Source organism: Brassica oleracea, chromosome C4 (assembly GCF_000695525.1).
Source record: "Brassica oleracea var. oleracea cultivar TO1000 chromosome C4, BOL, whole genome shotgun sequence".
Classification (NCBI taxonomy): domain Eukaryota; kingdom Viridiplantae; phylum Streptophyta; class Magnoliopsida; order Brassicales; family Brassicaceae; genus Brassica; species Brassica oleracea.
In genome coordinates this window covers 46,144,766-46,145,109 of record NC_027751.1, presented here as the reverse complement: position 1 = coordinate 46,145,109, position 344 = coordinate 46,144,766, and the positions used below count along the sequence as shown (strand labels likewise).

At 36.0% G+C, this 344-nt stretch overlaps 1 pseudogene; it reads left to right on the top strand.

The window, feature by feature from the left end:
• LOC106339044 overlaps positions 1–344 on the top strand; it is a 13,903-nt pseudogene that overhangs the window by 12,242 nt on the left and 1,317 nt on the right.

The window sequence follows — 344 nt, the reverse complement described above, 5'->3', positions numbered from 1 at the left end:
TAATCTTGATCAATTTCTCTTGTGTTTACTTGATTGCTTTGATCATTAATCATGTTTAGACTTAGATCAACCAATGATCTAGTGTTTATCACGATAATGAGTGAGTAGTCATCTTTGGATTAATGGGTCAGGATGATTAGGATGATTAAGTGATGATCTAGAATGTTTAGAGTAGATTAATATGTTTTCTTGCTTGATTGAGTGATCTTAATGCTAAGCAAGAGTTGGCCATTCTAGTTTAGAACTCTAGACATTTCATTGCCCGGAAGGTGTTCGATGAAATGTCTGAGCCAACTCAACATGCTCTTAGCTTACCCTACCAAAGGGATTTGATGTTAGGGGGA